The following is a 22,305-nucleotide window of genomic DNA, read 5'->3' on the forward strand; positions in this document are numbered from 1 at the left end:
TTGCTGCAGACTGTAATCTCATATAATGGATATAATCGGACTAGGTCGCGGGGCTCCAAGCTGCAGGAGACTGAAGCTACTTTTTCGTGCCGGGATTTCACCTTCTTTCTAGCCTGGAGCTTGCGCGCTGCGCGCACGCACACACACACACGCACGCACACACACACACCTCCGTAATAACAAGCTGAGGGGGAGCCCCAAATGTGAACAGAGACACAGGGCTGAGGCTGACTGAACCCGGGCAGTGTGGCAGCCGCCCGGGTGAGCGGCGCCCGGCCCAGGGGCTGTGGCTAAGGTGGGCGCCGGCAGTTAGGGCGAGGACGCACGAGGGCTGCGCGGACTTTCAGCTCTTGTCTGAGACGCGGGCAAGGGTGGCCAGGAGCCTAGGAATGAAATCTAAGTTCCGTGGAGCTTGGAGCCCCTAGACAGCCACCCCCGTCAGGGCGGAGGAGAGCCCTCCGCGGTCCGAGCTCGAGCGTGGAGCGGCCTTCGGCGCTCGCTCTGGCGGGATAGAAGCCCGCGAAGGGGGTCCCGCGGCGCTTTTGTACTGCCCCGCCTAAGCCAGCCTCGATCTGACGCACCTGCTCCCCCGGGACGCTGGGGGCGTCGCACTGCAGCTGGGTGGGGAGCAATGTATTCCTCGCCGTCCCATCCCAGCCCGTCTTCGGTTACTCCACCCTACCCCTCCCCTCCCTCCTCCTCCTCTACCTACGCCTTCACTACCTCTGATTCTCCACCTCCTCTACATCCTCCATCCCCCTTCTACTTCTGTCTCCCCCTCTCTCTCCTCCCTCCCGCCTCCCTTCCGTCTCCCCTCCCTCGCGTCTCTGAATAAGCAAGCTTTTGCCTCTAAAAGTCACAAGTAATCCTCGTGTGTGACAGAGGGGAGAGAGAGGGAGAGGGAGAGGAAGAGGGAGAGGGAGAGGGGGAGAGGGAGAGAGAGAGAGAGAGAGTCCGCCGAGAGGAGCAGCAGGCAGAAGGAGAATCTGGCACAACGGCTGGGAGAGGAAACTTGACGCTTCAGGGCCACCATTTGCCAGGGCCTTACTCGAGGTAAGTACTCTGGGGACAGCGGAGTTCGATTCCTGGCGCGGTCCAGCCTCCGGCCATAGCCCAGACCCGGGAGATGGGCATCGTTACCTGGGGCTACTCAAATGAGGATAAAATGGGGGTAGGGTGCGAGCAGGCGGGCGGGGTGAGGTGCGGCCGGCAGGGATCCGATCAGAGGGCCGGGGTCAAAAGGGTGCTTTGCGCCTGGGAAGGTTGGACTTCCGGCTCCTGTCCTGGGGCACCCTGTGAGTCCCGCCAGGGTTCCAAGCTACTACAGGACAGGGGGTTCCCGCTACTCGATTTCTCTCCCTATGCTGAGCGTCCCCAAGCTCCCCTCTTTCACACACTAGCGTGCAAGTCAGCCCCTGCTCTGTCATGAAGTGGTAATTTGCGCCTCGCTCAAATCTTGGAAAGGGAAAGTTTGGCAAGGCGGGTGCTGCGCAGCTCTGCGGTTCCCCGGAACCTAAACTGGGAACCCAAGACTTGCACAGGAAATCGACAGATTTCCTTTTTTCTCTTTTTAAAAAATTACCTTGAACGAAAAATTGTATGCATTCAAAAAGATTATTGGATTACTATGTCTGATCAGCTGCTGATGACCTACCAATAAGCGTTTTAAACACACACGCACATTCGCGTGCGCGCGCGCGCGCACACACACACACACACACACACACACCAGGGGCAATGTGCAGTGGGAAAGGCCGTCATAAGTAACCAAGAATTCAGAGGAAGTCGCGAGGGCTTTTAAATGTGTAAAGGCTGTGTACGTGTCCTCCATGTGTACAGAGAGCAGAGGGAGGGGGCAGAGGGAGCGCGCGTTGGCTCGGCGTTTTCTCTGTGCCTGTGTGTTTCGTGTGTTGTTAGCTGGCTCTGGTTTCTAAGCGCTGAATGCTGCCAGGGGCGGGGGCCGGCATCCACCATCCACCTCGGCACCCTAGTGGCGAAACAGGACTCATTTGTTTGGTGCAGAGCGGGGACGACCTAGAAGAGACTGAAGTGTGGTTAGGTCGGCCCCCTGCCATCCATTACACCTGCGGCAGACGGCTCTAGTGGTAGAATGGTTTTGTTTGCGGGGATCAAAAAGAGAGGAGGGGGAGGCTAGAGCCTCGCCCCACTCTAAGGAAGTACCATAGAGAACCAAAGACATGAAAGAAGCCATATTCGTACCATCAAAAGCAATAATGTTCCGCGGTCCATGAGTGAACCTGGACATGTTGGTGACCTTGGTGCCTGACTCCAATTGATGATATGGCAGAATTTTAGGGTCAATATTTTTTCAATGAATTTTTGATGAAGTATCTACTCCTCACTACACGCATGCACGCACACACTCACACAGACGTACGCACACACACCTGTCTCCAACCAGATGCACACATGTGTCCTTGGAGCTCTACTCCCTGAAGCCAAACGTCATTGAGCCCCTGCGTGTTTCACCACAGCTGAAAGGGAGGCCACTCCAGGCGCTGGGAGCCTCTCCCCGCTCCCCAAGTGATTTATGCGATCAGCCTGCCAGCTACCACACACAAGTCCCCCCACCCCAGATAACCATCTAGCTGGGATCTAGCAGGGTTTCAAATATTTCCTCCTCATTTTACATTCAATGATGTGCCTTTCTGATCAATAATCCCATCCTTGTATCCCTTCCTTCCTTCATGCTTCTCAACAAGCAGGAAAGGAAGTACACACACACACACACACACACACCCTCCAAGGTGAGCCCAGAGGGAGGGCAGGTGTGACAAAGGAACATATACACAGTCTAATGACAGTTTAGCCTGTCTTTATTCCTTAATTTACTTGCTAAATAAGAGGAATTTAAAGAGAAATATATTAAAGAAGACCTAAACAGAATGGGAAGGCTTGTCTCCACCCTTACTTCACACACACATTGTAACAATCCACTGTAACATTCATGGATATCCATGGTTTATATATTTTTATATATATCCATTGTATATAAAATGTTACATGTAATATAATAATATGCATACATTCGTATTTCTTGTAAATAGAAACAATTTCACTGGCCTAATTTTCTGTTCAAAATAAACAAATAGTCCTTTAATTAGGGTTTAACATGCTTATGCTTTGGGGGTGATTAGGTATATAGAGAAATTCCACTATTTTGACACTTAAATTATATTTTCTTTAATGTTAAATCAACAATATTTAGAGTAAATAAAACCAAAGAATATCAAAGAATATCAACAATAAGAACCCATTCTAGATAAGATCTTCAAGTCACAAATAAAACTACATTCTAGAAACTTAATGCTTCTTAAGAAAGGAAAAGATTTCAACCCCTCCATTTTTCAAGGTGCTTTCAATACCCAAAGACACCTCTGAACTGGGTTTGATTAACACTTGCTTGTTGTGTGCCCAATGTCATTTAATTTTTCTGTAATCATTTTCTGTTCTATGAAGATTTCCATTGTACCAGGAAAAAGCTGACTTTGATATTCAGTGGGGTACAGGATTCATTGACAGAGATGTCATTAGAATATAGCTCTGTTTTATTCATTATTAGTAACATGGATTTATTCGTACATCATACATACTGCTAAGGGCCTGCTCTGGGATGTGAATTCATACATTATCAGAACACATTCAGATACACTTGAAGAAAAATTTTATAAAAAAGAAAAAATACTTGCAAAACTGAGTTGAAGAGCAGCCTTCATAAGCATTTTAGAGATTTTTTTTTAAAGCAGAAATCTTGATCTAAAACTCTTGACTTTAGGGTCCCTAAGGGATTCCAATTTTATTTAAACAAAACAGAATTAGCAAAATTTTGTAATTGTAGAGAATGCAGACAAAAATTTAGCCCTAACAAGACCTTCCTCCCCTTTTCCTCAAAACACTTTATAGACCCTAGTTCCAACCAGTATCTAAAGCTATGGAAAATAACTTCCAAGATGAACTCAAACTTTAAATGAAAAGTGTTTTTGTTTTTTTTTTTAATTCTGGAATTTTAAATGAGTAGTATTTTAAATGGAAAATCTCAAGGATTCAAATTAGTTCAAATAACCCAGTCTTTCTAGGAGAAGGAATATATTTTAATGTTTAAGCAGGTTAACAACTGAATCACACTCAGGTTTCTCAGGCTCAGGTGAGCCTCAGAACCCAGCACTGGAAATGGAGGCATCTGGGGAAGAAGAGCCCTCCCTCCTCCACACAGTGTGGGACCACCTACTTCTCCTTTGCATAGGAAATAGTTATTTCCTTGATAGAAAAGACTGAGCAGAGAAAGGAAATCTGGAATACACGATATGGTTTCTTTTCATCCCCATCCTTGCTAGGTTTTCCTCGGGCCTCGCCTTCCCTTGGCACTCTCTCCCACCCTTCCCAACCGAAGCTAACAATCGAAACATTCACATTTACATTTAGCAGGATCTCTCTCTCTCTCCCCTTATCTATCATCTATCTATCTATCTATCTATCTATCTATCTATCTATCTATCTATCTATCTAGTCACCTGCCCTTAGGTCTCAAAATATCACTATCACCCCAAATTTGCCTTTACTTCCTGTGTAACTAAGAAGATCATAATTCTGAAAGAAAAGCTACCAAATCTCAATCGCCGGCGGCGGTGAGGGTGCGCTCAACGTGCCCGAGGCCAGCTAGCAGGAGGGCTCGGCCGGCCGCTTGGCGCCAGCCACTGCGTTGTGTTGTGTCCTTGACTCGTACATTTCCCTTCTTAAGGGAGGATAATGAACTCTCCTCGGTTCCTAATTTGTAAAGATACCGTCTTTAGTCAGCACTGAAATGGGGGTGGTGGAGAAGAGGCCTGGGTCATGAACCCGGAGAGGTCAGGGCTCCAACCTCTGGCTGGGTCTCTCCTACGATCGGGAGACGGTGGCCAACTGTGTCTGCGGGTCCCTCGGTTCCCCAGAAGAAAGAGCCTCGGGCTGGAGGGCGTGTGTGCCCACGCGAGTGTGCAGGCCCGTCCTGCAGTCCCCCTAGGGGTCTCTAGAAGGGGAGGCTTTGCCTTTCCCGGGGTAAGCGAGGCCTAGAGGGCGGGGCCGAGCCTTGGGCGCAGATTCCTGCGGCCTCCAGAGTCCAAGCAGCCGGGTACCCCCAGCCCAGGGCCGCCCCGACGGCCCCGACTCGGTGCCCGCGCGGCCAGTAGGTGTCGCTGTTCCCCTGCTGGCCGGAGCCGGGAGCCCAACGCTGGACCCCCGAGCCACTCAGCCTTCCGCGCCCGGCGGGTTCACAGACCCACCAGAGCTCCCGAGAGAGGGCCGCTGCCCCTGGGGACCGTCCCCTCGCTCACCTGGCCAAGACCGCAGCGACACTGGCCGGCCTAAGAGAGCGCCTTCGGGGAGAGAAGGAAGAGGAGTTTGTTGGGGCGAAACGCGGGGCCCCGACGGAAGCGGCTCGAAGCCACCAACTCTCCCTCCTTTCTCTTCTTTTCACGTGCTGTGGGCAGCGACTGGGCACTGGGGCCATCCTGGTAAAATCCCGAGCCGGACATTCAACCGGGGCGCCACACTGGCTTTAAAAATAAACAAGAGGTTGAAATCCCAGCTTCGTGGGAGCTAGCCACAGAAACAGTGGATTGGTTTCGATTTCTTGCCTTAAAAAAAAAAAAAGAAAGAAAGAAAAAAGAAAAGATAGAAAGAAAGAAAAAAAAAGGAAGAAGAGAAAGAAAAGAAAGAAACCTGGGCCTGGCCACATGCATGAGCTACATACCATGTTGTACGCACGTCTGTACGCAGAAATGCCGGGTGACCGCGACCGCCCCCCTCCCCCGACCCAGGAAGGAGTCAGTATTTGGAGGCGGTTGTCTTCACCGAAAGCACTGCTTGCCAAGTATTATTTCCCTTCGGAAACCTAGCAGTTAGCACGTCTTCGGAATCTGTATTGAAATTCTAGGTATTGAGAGTTCTGCCCCCTTCTTTGGCGTCCTGCGGCTCCCTGCCTTCAGCCTCGGTGTGCCGCGTGAGAGATTATTAATCAGAAGCGTTCTTTTTGTGTGTCTCAAAAGGAGGGGAGTTTGGCTTCTGAATACCGAGAGGATATTTACAATGGGTACATCCTCTAGGTGACTGGAGATTTTATTATGATTCCGATTATTTTGTACTGGGAAATCCCTGCTCCGATTTGAAGATAGGGAGTTGGGGGGGGGGGACCGTATTGAAAACGCTAAGTTCGGAATCTCAAGTTATTGAAAGAATTAGTATGCAAAATGGAACTGGCTATGTATTTAAACCAACGTTTAAAATCATATCCTCAGTTAAGATGTGGGGATACTTTGCAGTAAAAATTTTAAAAGACCCACACTTTATCTACATTTTCTTTTGGTAAACGTAATCAGTTCGTGTAGAAGAAAAATGTAACAATCAAATGCCAAAGAGGAAGAAAGAAAAATTCTTACTTAAAGTCCAAAATATTTCGGAAAACCTCTTGTTTCTGACTGTGGGCCTCGGTCTCGCTATCTCAGAAGACAAGGCTGGGCAAGTGTCTGAGTCTTCAAGGCAAGCCTTAAATTTTTAATGTGAGGTGGCCAACATCATCTTTAAATGTCATGTCTTTCGCTGTTTCCCAAAATTGGCTCCTTTCGTTAGGTCCTATATCTGTTATACAATTCTAAATAATTATTTCTGATTGAGATGGCAAATTAATCATTCGGTGACGTGGGAGGAGGGGAGAAACACGTGTCTAATTGGAGGTTGTGAAGTTCAGTGAGGTGGTATTTTTAGCTTGGAGAGTCCAAATTCAGATATTTGGGCAACTCTCCCCCTCCCATCGTTTCTCCACTCCCTCCCCCCCCCATTTTGCTCCCTCTTTCACTCAACTCTTTGGGCTCCTCTCCCCGATTTTGCCCCTTTCCTCAGCTCCTGTCTCTCCCCCTTCCCCCCTTCAAACGCCTCTCCTCTTTCCTCTCCCTTCTCCCCTTCCCCTCCGCCCCCCCATCTCTCCGTGTATATCTCTCTCTGTTTCCCCCTCCCCTATTTATTGTCAGATCCTATCAGCCAAGTTAACATAAAAGTAGCAAGTGGGAGGCCCAACACCTTCCCTCCCGCGCTCCCAGGGCACTTTGGGGAGGTGTCAGCCGCTGACAGGTTACCGGCCGGAGTGTTGGCCCTTGGTGCTGGGCACGCTGCCTGCGGGAGAGTAGGGGTCTGTGCGGGTTGCGGGCCTTATTCAAATACCGCCCGCTGCTGCTGTGATTCGCAGGGACTCGGCCTCCATATGGTAATGCGTGGCGGGCGGGGGGGCGGGGAGGAGAGGAGGCGCAGAGGGGAGGGGAGGATGGGGGTGAGGGCGGGGTGGGAGGGGGCTCCGGCACCGCGCGCTTGGCTGCCGGGCTGGGACAGAGCACCCGGACCCGCGGTGGCAGCGGCAGCGGCGCTACCCACCCTCCACCACAACATCCACCGAACCAGCGAGCCATCGAGCCGCAGGCCCCTGGGGTAAGCTACAGCGCGCACACGGCAGTGACGGTGTCGGTTCAGAGGCTTCAGGTTACTACCATGCGCCAATAAGGGAGATTAGAAACAGAAAAGGAGATTACAGAGAGATCAGAGATAAGAGGTGTACCTCTCTGTGTCCCTTGTCACACAGAGCGAGCACGCGCGCGCGCACACACACACACACGCGTCTGTACACAGATGCATGCACAGACATCACTACAAGAACACATTCCTTGCTACTACCATCTAAATATATGCACCGCCACTGTATGCCCTGCAACGTGGCTAGTGTGTTTGTCCTGATTCCTGCATACAGGCGGGCAGGTATGTGCCAGAGTCCAGGTAGGAACAAACTGCCACGCACGATTGGATTGCAGCCAAACTCGAAGAGACATTTAACCTGCTGAATTGTTTCACTCAGCCGCGTGCCCCCCAGAAACTGGCAATTCTGCAACCGGTTGTGGAATCCTGCAACTATTCATAAAATGTGCTGCAAATGTACTTTAGGAAATGTAATCTTGCTATATATGGCAAAGTAGGGACAAACCTAAAGGATAAGTGCATCTCCATTTTTAAATGTTTTACGTGTAGCCATCTGACCACTTTTTATTGGATAACATATCATATGAGCACTTTGGTGTAGGCTTGGAAAAACTACAGCCAGGGGTAAGGCTGGAAATGCCATAAGAATTAAGGGTGCTAAAAATGGATGCTGGATAGTCCAGCATGAAAGATGGCATAGAGCTGTAGGTTTAAAATGGGGGGAAATACATGTGAATAATTATACATGAAAGCCATTGGGGAGGGTGAGTCTTGCCCTGAGTATCTGTGCAGGTAAGTCATTCATAAGAGAACTAATTACCTGTGCATGTACTCGGATTTGTTTAATTGAATAAGCTGCATGTGTGCCTTTTGCTGTTCTTTGTGGCTGTGCAGTTATGGATTCGGTCTTCTTAAAATGATAGCTTTGGGGAAATTTTTAAAGTGGACTTTATACATATATATTTTTCAGAAGCCATTGTGCTGAATAGACATTTTGCCAGAAAGAAAAATTCGACCCTATAAATAAGATTTCCATTGCTTGAAATCTAACTCAAGGCCTGTGTATTTTAGGGCAAATCAACTGGCTTAATATAGTAAACTGTTTTGTTTATTTGTTTGAATTCCAAAGTCAGGAACTAAGGATGCTTTTGAATCAAGATAATATGCCTTGTTTCCAGTCATATTAAGATAAAAATGAAATTCAGTAAATTTTGAATGAAGCAGATAAGGTACAACATACAACATGGTTGAAAATGTCTTCCTTGCAGAAGGCTGTCCGTTGCTGTTTCTACACATTTTAAAATAGATTTTTTTTTTTTTTTTTTTTGCAATAAGAAATGCTAGAAAGCAATAGGGTGGTGAATGCTGCACCTCTCAGTTAATCAGCACAAAAATTCTTTAGAAATCTTTGGGGTCACTTTCTTTTATACATACATTATCTCAAATGCACTGGCCCAAACTGTTTTGCTAATATGAAGTTAATTAGACAATCAAACTTTGAGCCTTGAGCGATGGGCATCACAGCCGATCAAGGGGGGTATGTCAGGAAAGAAAAAAAAAAAAATGTGTCTTTTCTTTTATGACCAAACCAGGAGGTTATACAGCTGGCATTACATACATGACAGATGTGCATATTTGGAGCCTTCAATAAACAGAAGCAGGGAGGCAACTGTGCATATTATCTAGCAAGAGACAGCAGCAGACACTTGCCAAAAAATAAAGACAGACAGAAAGGGACAAGAAAGACAGAGAGACATAATAAGATAGCAAAAAAAAAAAAAAAAAGTGGGGGAGAGAATCAATAAAACGATAAACCTGAACTTTTCGCGAATTAAAAAATGCAAATATACCTTTTACATATGCATCAGTATTAAAAATAATACACGCTGGAACCAACAGGAGCGGGAGCAGGAGGAGGAGGAGGAGAGGTGGAGGAGGAGGAGAGGAGGAGGAGGAGGAGGAGGAAAGAATGGAGGCGCCGCGGAGCCCTGATTATGCATGGGCTGGAGCTGCCTCCTCTAACCTGTTCTTCTCCGAGCCGGGCAGCCGGCGGTCCTCAACCGCCCACAGAACAGGAGCCGAAACAACCGTTCCCGAAGGCTACAGCGTTTATTTTTCTCTTTTGGGGGTTTTGGCGGTTGTTTCAGGGGCTCGCCAACTGGCCCCTTTAATTAAAAGCTTCAATAAAAGGCGATCGCGCCAGGAATGCACAGGCTCCTCTTCGCGCAGAATTTGCATATTTTTTTAATGCCCTAATTTCCTTGATGTATGTAAATGTAGCCGGACGTAGAGGGAGACAGGGAGCTGACGTCAATGGACGTGACCTCGCAGCTAAACCTTGAACGTGAAGCCGGGATGGGAGAAAACACGGAGCGGCAGCCGACGGAGTCCGCTCGTTCGGGCGGCGGCAACGGCGGTGGCAGATCCAAGACCCGAGGGGGCCAAGGGAACCCGTGTGTCGACCCCGGGGGAGGACGAACCGCCGCCTTCTTTCTCCACTGCTCGGCTTCCAGCCTCTCCAGCCTTCAGGCCGCACCGCAGGCTCCTGTCCTGCACCTCCAGCCCCACCAAACACATGTTCTCTTGCTTCCCTCAGAAAAACAACACACCCCAAAACAACAAACCAAAAACAACAGATAACAAACCAAATCAATCAGCTCCCCAAATGCTTTAGACCAATGCTCGGGTAGCTTATCAGAAAGAAGACTCTGACAATGGAACACGATTTTTTTTTTTTTTTTTGGCTTCTCTCCACAAGAAGAGGAGGGGGAGACCTCAGACAAGAGCAAATCACTCCTAAAACACGATAAGCTACACGTGTTTCCAGTAGGGAGAGGTAAATCGCCCAGTCGAGTGGTGGGGGCTTCTCGTTTCGGTACCTATTTACCTGTGCACTCATTAAGCGCGTCGGCTTCATTAACAGACATGCCTTGAGCGTGAGTTTCAATGTGATGGGAGTGTCGTGTGTGTGTTGGGGAGGTGCTTGGGCTGGTGAGCACCGAGGCAGGCGCTGTGAGCGAGACGAGCGAGAGATCAGTGTCTCTCCACGGCCACCTCTGGGACTTATCTCCAGGGCCATCTAGGCCAGAGATCCTGGGCTGGAGTTCGAATTACACCCATTTGAAGGGGGAGGGGGTCAGAGAAGGCTGTCTCTGCACAGCCAGGCCCTTTCGATTACATTGTCTGGGGAGGGGGGCTTGAGGTGCGAGCGATTCGGTGGCCGCAGGCCTGGGCGCTGTCTTGCCGGATTTAGCCTGGTGTACTTTTCACTTGGAGCTCGGCAGCCTCTTCGAGGAGGTAGTGGCTCTTGGCTACGCGGCAGGGAGGCCTTCAGACTCCCCACCCCTGCCCCGCGCGCCCGTGTGTGCGTGCCCGCGCACCCGGCGGGGTTCGCTGGCATCTCCCTGCGCACATCCGCCCTTGCCTCTGCTCGCCACCCTCTCCTAGGCAGCTAAGAAACGGCCCTCGGCCTTTTCTGGGCCAGGGCCGTGCAGAGACGGGGGCGGAGGGCCGGGCTACGGGCTGGCGAGGAAGGGGCGCCGGAGGCCGCGGTGTTGGCTTCCCAGTCCTGCCCTTGGCCGCCAAGGCTGCCGTTTCTTCGTTCCACCTCGCAGCCCTAGCTTTGTTTTCCTGATATGCTCGTGGCCACCGGGCCCCACGCAGGCGATGGGAGTGTGTGCGTGTGCGCGGGGGCAGGCGCGCGCGGCGGGCGGGGGCCCTCCCGCCAAGGACACGCATGGCTGTCTGTCCTCCCGCTACACTTGGCGGGAAAGCTGGGGGCCGCCGGCGGGGCTGCGCGCCCGCGGCTCCCATTACCTCCTCCCCGCTCCCCCCGGACCGCATTTACATACGGGCCACTCGTCAGAATTTTTACAGCCCCCCTCCCGCCCCCTGTCGCACGCGCGCAGGCTCGGAACAGGCGCCCGCGCGCTCAGACACCCGCGCTCAGGCTGAGGCCGGCCGGGGCGCGCGAATAGGCCCAGGGGTGCAAGCCGCCCTCGGCGAGACGGATTCTCGCACCTCCCCCTCGCGCCTACACCCCTGACAGCCTCCCGGCTCGCGTTCCAGGAAGCCCACCTTCTCTTCAAGGCTCCCACCCTTCTCTCCCTGCACACTCCCACCCACACCTTCCCACATCTCTCTGCCTCTTTCCGTGGAACACACACACACACACACACACGCTTTTCTTCCCCCTCAAATAGCTAATCCCTATGGAGCGTCCCTCGTACCTTTTGAATAGCTCTGGAGTTTAAAGAATAAAAATCCTTATAATGTATTGCTGTCTTTAGCCAAACACATTTAAGGACCACAACAAAAAGAGGAGGAGGAGTGAGGAAGGGGGACTTGAACCAAAAGACCTTTCTTTAAAAAAAAAAAAAAAAAGTCTGCAAGTCAAAAGGTCATTCTCCAAGTTTGTAAATAAAATTGCAAAGGAGTCCTTTAAAAAGAAAGAAGGGGAGGAAAGAAGGAAGGTAGAAAAGATCCACAAGTTACATAAAAATCGTGCATTGGGAAAACAAGACAGGGCTATTCTTTAAAAAAAAAAAAAAAGAGTCTAAAGAAATCTAGAGAAAAAAACTGGAGGAAAAAAGAAAAAGAGGGAGAAGGAAATAAAAGGCAGAAAAGGCAAAAGAAGTTTCCAAAGAAATGTGTGCTTTGCTTCCTACAATAGGAAAATGTAGCCATTGCCTCCTTCAGACGAGACATTTCTAATTTGTTCCGTCTGTCAGGAGGGGACTATGAGAGGTTTGGGTGCAAATTCATTATCTCTGGCAACGCAGAACGTAGTGTGGGGACTGAAAAAGACCGTGGCAATGGATGAACAATAGGGCTTCAGTTCATCAGTAACAAAAGCAGTGGGGAAATTGGTTGAGTTTCAGAGCACGTCCTCCTCGGCAGAGGGGGCTGGACTAGACCTTGGACAGCCCCCCCAAAAACTTGCCGAGCCTCGCACACACCACTTCACTCTCCACTCCGAGGCTCAGGGAGCAAGTGCCTGGCGTGGGGGGGAAAAGTTGGCTTTTTTTCCTCCTTCGTCTTTTGCGCCTTTCTCTCTCTCCCCAGAAGGGAAGATCCGTTTAAACTATTTTAGACGCAATCAAGCAAGAATCACCGTGTGGAATTGAGCGGCAGTTTTAAATGTGCGAAGGAGAGGGATGGTCTGAAAAATTTTTTTTTCTTTTTTCGAGACGCCGAAAGGAGGCTGTTTATGTACTGCGGCTGCCCTGTGATTCTGGATCTTGTCTTCTGGCCGTCGCCTCGATTCCTGCCCAGCTGGATTGGGGGGCAACACTGCCTGGCGCAGGGACGAGAGCGAGTGAGTATCGTGGCGGCCCGCAGGCGACAACTCAGCCGGCGGCGCGCGGCCAGCAGTGCCTGCCGCGGCCCGGCGCCCGCGCTCCTCACCTCGCCCGCGAGCCGGTGCCCGCAGAGCCCCGCTGCGGGCCGCTCCGAGGGCCAGTCCGGGGCTTTGCTTCAGCTAATTGATTGTGTGTTTCGATGCTAAACCTGTTGATCTCCTGAGTTGTCTGAACCAGGACTGTTAATTATCCAGTGGCCTGACCCCCCAATTGAAGAACGATTCCAGGAAATTTTCGCGTTGGAAAGGGGAATTTTGTATGTAATTTTGTGTTGTTGAAAGTGCGACTTTTCCCTCTTAAACCTAGAGCCAAGTGCAATTGTATTTTGCGTTCCTGAATTCAGGATTCGCATTTTGAACAATTCTTTTTAACCACCTCAAAGTTGCAGTTACCTGGCAGTGAAGTGAGGGTCTGATGGGATTCTGGTGGAAACTTGTATACAGTAGCTAACTAGAACTGGTGGATTTCCACTTCCTTTTTCTCTTTGCCTTTTGGATTCAGGGATGCGAGAGGCCGCTTTACAGTGTTATCCCAAGTTCAGATTCATCAAGATGCAACCATCGCGATTACTTATTGGAGCGTTTCAGCTTCTGACTCTTCTGGTATCTGAGCGATAGCGGTTTGCTAGGAGCCCAGGCCCCGCTGAGGGAGGCAAGACCTTCCTTCCTTGGCTTGGAATTGTCTGAGGGAACCCAGGGCTGTGGGAACCCAGGCAATGTATTTGCATTAGTGTCTGCGACGTTTTCTCTTGCAAATGTACCCGCGGTGTTTGAATGGGGAACTGTCTCGAGGGGTCAGGGCAGCAGTGGAATTGATCAGAAGTTAGTCCGGAGGCTCTGTCAAGTCACGGCCACGGCCGGGGGCTCTTTGGGAGCTGTGGCTGCCTTGGGCCTAGAGCGGCGGGGTCGGATCCAGTTTCCTCCCTACCGTGGTGCCTACCTCTGCCGGCCACCCTCCTTCCCCACCTTGGCACCAGTAGTTCGGGCGCTGTCTCGAGAAATGAGCTCCCGTAGTCAACGTAATTGAACCAGTGCAGGACTTTCATTTTGCAAAACCAGTAGCCCCACCCCGGCCACTCCAAAATAACAATAAGCATTAAAAAAAATCATAAAAGAAACGCACCTATTTTCGGGAGTGTAAGACTTCTTGAATATTGAGTCAAGGAAGGATGGGGGAAGGGAATAAAAAAATCCACCACTTTACAGCAATCAGGTTTTACATTATTCATTGATTTACTGGAGGAAATAGCCAATCAGGAGCCATAGATATGAATGCACATCTCACCGTGCTGTGGCCTTACAGTAAACTATTTGCATCTTTCTAATGGATTAGATATTTATCCAGGGATTCCCATTGTTTGAAAGGCCTGGAAATTCAGTGCCTTAAACGTTTAAAAAATATGACTTTTGTTCCAGTCTTGAGATTCTTACATGGGAGAACTCTCCCTCCTCTTTTGTATGGCAGGTTATAATGTTCAAATCCCTAATGTTTCTTAAGAGTCCCTCTTTCTTCCAAGCTAAAAATAAAAGAAGAAAGAAAAAAATTAATTTCCCAAACCCCTCCAGATTCTGCATATTTTGCATTCCCATTATCATGCATGTCTCCATTTAAATGAAAATTAGCATATTTAACTCTGTGGGTGCTGAAGCACAGGATATCTTATACTGGGGTTTTCTGGAATCTCCTGGCATTTTAAGGAATCCTGGTAATTGCAATACTGTAAATGAAGCCATGATTATATATATAAGTATATGTATGTGTGTATATATACATATAAAACTGTGATCATTTGTTTTCTTGACTATTTTTCAGATGAGACTACAAAGAAGCATAAAATGAATAGACAATCCAACCAACCAAAGGTAATTTAAAAATTTACATTTGATAAAATTAAAGCGATGTACAAAATAAAAATAGAATATTATTTACTGGGTGACAGACCTGCAGTGTATTGCATATCTCCCAGTTCAGGCAATAGAAACAATTCCAGAAAAATCTAAGTTTCCAGTATGTGCAGTTTTCTCCCGATAGGTAGCCTATGTATATTATATATCAAGGATAATGCAAATATAACCTTAACTGCTTATAAAAAAGAAATTCAGGATACAGAAGAAATAATAGGACACTTTTATTAGAAAATAAGCCAGTCAAGTACCTTGCCTGAACTATACAAATCGCTATAAATTAAATGACTTTTATGTGGAAAATGGTAGTCTTGACTGTATTAGTGGAGTGTGGTTTACATGCTTGAGAATCATACAAACTCAGTATTAAAAAGGGAATTCGCTGATAGGTCAATTTCTTTATATACTCTGCAGAGGTCTGAACAGGATTCAGAGAGGTGTTCTAAATATTAGTAGCAAACCTGATGTATTTGCATTTATGGAATAGCATAATTCTGATCTAAATATGTGGAAAATCATAACTTTTCACTTTTAACTTAAGCAGAGATTGTTTATTTCCAAGAAAACCAGGATGTTTCATGTTTCAGCTATCTGGAGACCTATAAAAAGATTAGAAAACAAGCATGACAATCATGTCCTAATCTACTGGCCATTAATGGGAATTTATTAGAGAATGAGTAGGCAAGCCATATGAATTCAGTATATCCTTCAATATGCAGATTTCAAAAAGGGTATTTTGTAGCTCAGCGAAATAGCTTTTTGAAAGCAAAAATAACTGAAATAAAAACATGTAGGTGTTAATAGTTGCTCATAACAATGTATGGCAGGCATTGCTAAGAACCTTTAGAGTAGCACAATTGTTTCAACTTGTCTCACATCCTAGATAATAATACAGTCCTTGAAATGTATATGATAAACCTTGGCAATATTCAGAATACGCAGGTACTCAGTGTTAAACCTTGCTATGTATCTTTTATTTCTTCATACCTTGAAAGATGATGGAGAGGTAAAATATTTAATTGGCTATATATGGCTAATGAACAGACTGCCCATAATCATTACATTGGATAAATTCACTTTTTGGCACTCTCATAATGAATCTACAATATATGTGACAGGCAAGGGGCCAGTCCTGGAGTTAGCTGATATGACTATGTGGCATTGCCACAGAAGATGGTATTTTAAGACAGTATATTCTGTAGCTTCTAATTGTAGAAGTGTCTCAGATGTTCAGTGTCTTGGCTTTCATGATAGTTACTTGGGTTCTAAAAATGCATTTAATAGTTAAATGTGGAAATGTAGTCACATTAATTTGCAAATTTACACAAATATGGTGGTGATACACACACAGACATACCTGCCTCACATCTCTCTACTTTCACCAACCCCCATGCAGACATATATAAAGCAAAAAGATATTCTAAAAATATCTGACATTTCTTAGGGTTTGATTTAAGGAATTGAATTCATCTGATCATATGCTTCCTTTATGTAGTACATGCCAAATCACTAATGATTCTGCTTCTAGGTCTTGGAAAGCAAGGCCAAAATACTCTCAATCTTCCAAGGAAGCAAAGCTCATTAGGGTTTTACATAATGTCAAAAATGGCATGTGCCTCAGTGATGTGTTCAATTTTTATCTAGTAGTTTATGTTGTGCCTCATAGTTCAAGAAGGAACAGTAACTCTATGGGTGTGTGTTTCTCTGATTTAGTTTGTAGTTTGCATGTATGTTTTTTATACAACCCAATGCAGCCATTTCTGATTGTACTCCTTGTTTCAAAATTTGAAAAGAAAAATAGATGAGCAATTTCCATAGCTTAGTCTTTTCTAAATAATCAGGACAAGAATGCTCACCAAAAAAGTAAATTGCTATAAAACTAAGGAAAAGTTGGCATCCGTGTTACTAAGTTACATATTTAATTGGTGTAATATTGTTGTTTGAACTCTTAATTGGGGGCTTTTCTTAGCAATTCTGTTTTCTTTACTTGTCAGTCTTTTCTATAGGATTTACATATGTGCACTCTATAATTTGATAACCATATTCACACTCATGTCTTAAATGAATAAATTACTGAATTAATGAAATAGTGTATATTATGAAAGTGTTTTAGTGATGGGGGAAATAGTCAACCTATGAAAATGAGAGTATTGTGATAAACTAGTGATGTGTGAAATGAATATGAAGATTTATGACATTTGCTTGTAGCATATATTTAAAGAATGGTAGCACCACCAAACATAACTCATAACAGTCCATAAAGTTCACCCATGGTGAATATGCATTTTATGTGGACAGATGTTCTGCTGAGGGACATCTGACTATTAGAATTGTACATGTCATAGGTGCATTAGACATAGATTACCCATTACGAAGGAGAAGAAGAAAAGAGGTCTTTAAGTGGTCATATTCACGCTTTGAAAAGTCCTAAGAAAAAGAATGAGGCTAATTAATTAATAAAACAACATTCCTCTCTAGACAGAAGAAAGGTGGGGGTGGGGAAGGGGACTGCAGGGGCAGAGTTAAAACATCCAGGTATTTTATCTGTCTTTTTAACGAGGTAACAATCCTTTTTAAAATTATTTCATAAGGAAGACTAGTACATTTTGCCCTTCTGTATGAAAATTGATGTTTGAAACCACAGACAAAGCCTCAGCATTTTTATTACAGCAGAGTTGTGTACAACATTAGAAACTATTGCTGCAGTGTTTACCTGTGCTACATTCTAAGGCACACCCTGTATACAGAGTTATTTTTTTAAAACCAGGATGAAGTCGGCTTGCTTAGAGCATTCACTTTGAACTTACAGAACAAAATACGCTGCCCTATCGCCACGGTGCATAGATACAAAACATGACTGAACTGTGAAGCCATTAAAAACACACCACCAGAGCAAATTGTCAATGTAATCACACATCGACTCACTGCGTAATACAGATCTGATTCCCAGCCCCAGAAAGCAAGGCCCTGCTTTAAGCAATCGCCAAGTGCCTTCCATCTGTCTGCCCATGCAATCTGCCAGAGGAGAAATGCAGGTAAAGACGTTCCCCAGATCTGAAATGCTTTTATCTGTCCTTAGAGAGAGATTTCTTCCAGTCTTTGGATATTAGAGCGATCTGCACTAGCACCGAGGAGGTAAAAGGGCGCGGGTTGCTTTTCCAGGAGCAGGCGGTAGTGCTAGCGGAAGAGATGTTGATTGAGAAAATAGGGCTGTTGAAATGCTGCCGTTGCTGCTGCCGCTACCTCTGCTCGGGCAGCAGGCGTGGGGCAGTTGGATGATCACTGATGCATATCAATAACCGTGTACTTGAGATTTCTCATGACATCATCATTACCTTGGTCTCCCGCGGTCTCGAACCTTTGACCTCGCCGGGCTGGTCCACATTTTGGCAGTGAAAAGCCCCTCCAATGATGGCCCTTTTCTCCTTCTTTCAGAGCCGGGGCAGCAGCACGCCAGCAAGACGGCATCTTCTCCTCCCCAGCCTAGAAGCCCTGTGAAATCGAGGATCTTCCCCCTAAAACACACACACACAAGATATGTGCAATCAAGCTGCCACCGCTTGGTAAAAAGCTCATGGTGCCTTACCCAAAAGGATCCGGAGCAGATCCTTGAATCAGCTGTCACTTCTTCTATAGAATGGGATTTTTTTTTTCCCCTTCCTCCTTAACCTGCGCTGGAAATTGCCGTTGGCTTTATACGTCTCTATAGAGGGAGGCTAAAGAGTCTTGCGTGAGAAGGAAGCAATTTACAATGCAAATAGAGGCCTGTGAAGGGACGGATGCTGCCGCTCGCTCTTTAACCGCTTGCTGCACCTTAATAGCTGGCTTTATTTTCTGATATTAATAGATGAATTGTTGGCTAACGCTGCCGGAGATTACTTGCTGAAAGGAAAAAAAAAAAAAAGTTCGGAATAAACTTTGAAAGCAACAGCTCTCGTTTGGATGTCTAGCCGCACACACAGACAGAAACCAGGTCATATTTACATACAAGGAGGAATCTTTTGCGCGGCAAAGTATCCTGGAGGACTACTTACTCTTCGGTGCTGCCAGAAAGATCTGGATCTGGAGTCTGGGCAGAAGAAGACAGAGGCTGTGAGGGAAGCGAGTTGTTATCTTTGGTTATCTAGCTGTATGAGTGTATTGGTCTTCATAAAGCTAGATAACCGAAAGTAAAAACTCCTTCAAGATCGCCGGGGAGCGTGTGAGAATGAACTGCAACCGAGAGACAGTAAAAAGCAGAAAGGTCAGGAATACTTATTGAATCTAACTTTGTTTCTGTGTTTGTTTTTCCCTTATGACGAAAGGTGGGATTAGAGGAAATTGACACACGTATGCCAGAACATTAAGGTGCAGATATTTTGTGAGGTTGTTATAGCTGCAAAGAATTGTATAGTGCTAATGAGTAAAGAGGCACATGTAGTTTGTCCTACTTTAAGGTAAAAGTTTATATATGGAGGGTTTTTGTTTTTCTTAGAGAGCTGTTGTAGAGATGTCTGGTACCTCGTTTGAATATGATTCCATATACGTAGACTTAGGCTATTCCCTAACGAGGCCCCTCCCCTGAACAATTTGAAGATTATGCTTGGCAACTGCATGTATTTGGGTTGTATGTCAAATTATATGAAATTAGACTTTCAGAAAAGTTTATACTGGAAGGTTAATAATCTGTATCTACTGAGGACATAGAGCTAGGAAGGAAAATGCAAAAAAAAAAAAAAAGCAAAGGCTGATTTTTATTCTTCTATTCAAAATACAAGGACAGATGCTTCTCTGTTCCAAGAGGGTTTCCTTGAGGAAGCTACTGAAGCAGAAAGACATGATGGAGACGAGATCGCCTCCCCTCTTGTCAAAGTGTTAAAAAAATGTTCTGTCTTACTCTGCGCCTAGCATTGGAAATGAAAGTGACATTTACGCCACAACCCACGTGTGCGCCTCGTCTCTTTTTGTTTAAGGATGATCAGGTCTATCCAGGAAACAGCTCTGGCATCCCAAACTGAAATAATTAGGACGTATATAGACCTGACAAAAATGGAAAGGGGGTGGGGAATCTGAGGGTCTGTCTTGCCTAATTGATTCCGCTAAACGGAATGCAGGAGATGTGAACGGCAGGACGCTCCGATTCCCACGCTCGGGGGCAAGTGGTAAAGCGGGGCCGGCAGCCTATGACAGACAGCCCTGTTGGGGGGTGAGGGTATGAAAAAAACATCAAGTACACACACCATACTCATCTCCATCGCTTAAGAAAGTAGAGGCATTTCCCACCCACAGCCATCCGCAGCCTCCCAAATGGCAGTACCAACTGGTCTGTAGCTGCTGTGTACTGTATGTTTCTGTTTATTTTATAACCGCTGTTTAATCTGGCCATAATTAAGTTTGGCTTTTTTCTTCGGTTGAGATTTTCAATATTTAAGGAAAGCTAGTAGAAAAGTTCCCAAAATGTCCCATTACTGCCTGCCCCTCACATCAAATTCTCAGTCCCTACTTGTGGCCTTGTGACCACCTTTTGGCTTTTGTTTTGGGAGGGTTATATTTAAAAATATGTCTCTATATAACAGACATTATAATCACTTCATCAGGCTGTTTACCTCTGAACATGATATATCTAGGAACTTGGTCTAATTATGCTAGTAGGCACACACTGGAAGTAAAATTATAAAATCATCAACCTAAAAAGTGTTAATTATAATATGATAAAAGTTTGTTCTAGTATAGTACCAGCTGGATGTGTTCTAAACAGTCATTTTAATTTAATCTAAAAATGACTGTGCTTAGTAGAAACTTTGGCATTTTAAAGGTCCCCATTGTAATCTTTTCATAGAAGTCCTTACATTTTTCCACATGTCACCGAGCAAACATTTGTATAGGCATTTAAATATAAATACAAACATTGCATTAGAAAATGTCCAAAATGACCTGTTATCTTCCATGTGACCTGACAATCCCAAATCCCAAACATATAGTTTTTCTTCAAAAGCATTACATTTTCCGTTGTAGTTTCAGCTCCTTGTAAGACTGCAGACTGGAGAAGCCTGTAAAACCACTGTTAGTTTCAGATAGAAACTCTGAGAGATTTTATTAACGTAAATTCTCAATTTGGCGGCTGAACACGTGCCAAAGTTTTACTACTGTAGTGACCGTTGAGAAGACCCTTGTTTATTTACATTTGAAGTACTGTTTGTGCAAACAACCTTTCATTGTTAAGTGCCTGTATTCCTTTCATTTACTTCATGTCCAGGGGTGCTATTTACCTAGAACCATTGTCTACTACAATTAACATTTACATTACAAAGTGTGTGGTTTTCTTTCTCAAGGAGGTTCAATTAAGGCAATAAGATGTTTGCTGGGGAAACCTATTGTTTACTAAAAGCACTCAATGGAGTCAAATTACTGAAGCTTTTGCCTACATCTTGGTCTTTTATGTAAATGTGTTAAATATAACATCTAAGGAAAATAAACAATATTATAATTATGTGTTTGCCATTGTCATATCAAACTTGCTTTGTATCATACTAATGTTACATGACTTATCGATCAATAAAAATACATTTCAATGTTATTATTTTAATTTTATTTTTTGCCGTTCCACTGCTCTTGCTGCAACATGTCCCAATTTTTCTTTTTCTATTACACATCAAATTTCTGACATTTTGTTTTATTTGTGTGTGTTGAAGAGAGGTACTGTATCTGAACATGGGTCTGAAGGGTGTCCAAGGTAATCTCTACAATGACCTTATAATAAGGTGATATTTCTTTGAAATCTGAAATATTCCAAAGGCATGTACATTTAAGTCAAAAGAAGTGTAAATATCAGTTAAGTAGTTCTTTGAAAGCTAGTTTTAACATTGGCAGAAACCGGATCAAGTTTATTTAGCATACCACTGCATTGTAAAACAGTTGGAGCGAAGTTGCAGTTTGCGTGAGTATGCATGTTAACTAGTGGGAACCAAGCGCAGTCTTTGTGAAAGGGGAGCAGCAGATTGCTGTGCAAGGCCAATGTTAAAAAGGCAGCTGAATTTAACACCATCTGGAAGAAAAGATCCCTTCACGACTTTCTCACACCGTCAGACAAAACTAGTGTCTCTTGTTCCGAGCCCTTGTCTATGCAACCATACAATACTGAGTCATTATACTTTTTGCTGAGAGAAAATTTGAGAACACAATATGGGTAACCAGTGAATGACCAAGTTTCATTGTGCCCGCTTAAGTCGATTGAAATCTACGTCTAGAGCTATGAATGGTAGTATTGTTTTCCTCACCAGGGCTGTACTAAATGTCAGCACAGTGTAAAGAAAAACTTGAAGTCTGCAAATAACTTACCAGATCTCAATTATAATATTTTCCCACACTAGAACTAATATCATTGCGAGGGGCTACATTGCAGAAAATACAAAAAGAAACGAAAAGAAATAGAGAGTTCATTTAGAAGTTATTTTATCCAGACAAACATTTTAATTTTCTGATGGGAACTTCCATTTAGGCTGTAGGCTGGGTTGAGAAGTGGAATGCATTACTGAGAAGTTCAAGTT

The 22,305-nt window shown here is 45.6% G+C and overlaps 1 long non-coding RNA gene across 1 annotated transcript; it reads left to right on the forward strand.

The window, feature by feature from the left end:
• The first annotated feature begins 585 nt into the window (after positions 1–585).
• LOC309657766 lies at positions 586–21,335 on the forward strand. The gene is made up of 4 exons (XR_014261885.1): positions 586–1,053; positions 12,705–12,832; positions 14,688–14,737; positions 18,215–21,335. It is a non-coding gene; the product is annotated as an uncharacterized lncRNA (long non-coding RNA).
• Positions 21,336–22,305: the final 970 nt, after the last annotated feature.

The sequence above is a fragment of the Balaenoptera physalus genome (genome assembly GCF_965194825.1).
Source record: "Balaenoptera physalus genome assembly, chromosome: 3".
Lineage (NCBI taxonomy): Eukaryota > Metazoa > Chordata > Mammalia > Artiodactyla > Balaenopteridae > Balaenoptera > Balaenoptera physalus.